Source organism: Pteropus alecto, unplaced genomic scaffold (assembly GCF_000325575.1).
Source record: "Pteropus alecto unplaced genomic scaffold, ASM32557v1 scaffold125, whole genome shotgun sequence".
Taxonomy (NCBI): Eukaryota; Metazoa; Chordata; class Mammalia; order Chiroptera; family Pteropodidae; genus Pteropus; species Pteropus alecto.
The window spans coordinates 5,404,238-5,405,213 of NW_006436888.1; the positions used below are offsets into that span (position 1 = coordinate 5,404,238).

General features: G+C 67.9%; 1 long non-coding RNA gene across 1 annotated transcript in view; it reads left to right on the top strand.

Annotated features, from left to right (window-relative positions):
- The first annotated feature begins 453 nt into the window (after nt 1-453).
- The window catches only part of LOC112481777, a 95,261-nt gene continuing 94,738 nt past the window's right edge, over nt 454-976 (top strand). Inside the window, exon 1 of the long non-coding RNA XR_003047040.1 lies at nt 454-536. This is a non-coding gene — a long non-coding RNA (uncharacterized LOC112481777). The remainder of the gene's footprint in view (nt 537-976) is intronic.

Here is a 976-nt window from a genome sequence, read left to right on the forward strand (position 1 = left end):
CAGTGAGAACATCACGTTCCTAACATTCTAACTTGCAGAAAAGAGCTAGTTCTTCAGGAAAAGTGGCAAGTCGACTGGCTCTCTGGGGTTCAGAACAGGTGAAAAGTAACCCACTCCCATCCCTTCCCTCATCTCCCCAGCCTCAGCTCCACGCAGCTGGGGAGTGTAGAAAGCTTCCAGCCGCAAAAGGGAGCCGTGCGCTCAGATGCTCCTCGGCAGGCCGCGCCTCGGGGCGCTCGCAAGCCGAGCTCGGCCCCGGCGGTGGGTGGGAAGAAACCGGGCGGGGAAGGTCTGGGGGTGCGAGGGTGGAGCGGAGCCCGGCCCTGCAATCCGTCCCGGGTTTTGCATGCCACCCACTCGCCTGCTCCGCCGCGGAGAATTCCATAATCACAGCGGGCGAGAGCAGAGACTGGGAGCGAAAAATCCGGGATCCGGCAACTTTGGGCAGCGCATGCGCGCCCGCGGCGCTCCATCCCAAACACACACACATTTTTCCCCCGGACTTGGAAAGTCACCCAAAGCCGCCCCAAGTGCAGGTAAGAGACTCGGCGCTCCCTCTGGCGCGGCCCCCCCACGCCCCTCAGCTCTGCGAGCCTCCCAGGGTGCTTCCGCGCCTCGCCCCCTGTCCCGGTGCAGCCCCCCACCCCCGGGGCTGCCGCTTGCAGAGCGAGCAAGCGAGAGAGAGCCACAGCCAGCCAGCCTGCGCGCGGCGGCTGCCACCCAACTCCGGCCGTGCGGGAGGCAGGGGGCACGGAGGGCTGGCACCCGGGCGCGGGGCGGCGCGTCGCGGGCTGTGGCCAGGGGAATGCCCAGCGCGCGGCTCCGGGGGAGGGGAGGGCTGCTGCTCCTGGGGGTCACTTACTTCAACTGAGGGGGCGGCGGGGTAGGGGAGAAGAGGGGGAGGTGCTAGGCGCGAGTGCAGGACTTTGCAAATAGGGTGGGGGCGCCTCCCGCGCTGTGGGCTCCGGGGGGGGGC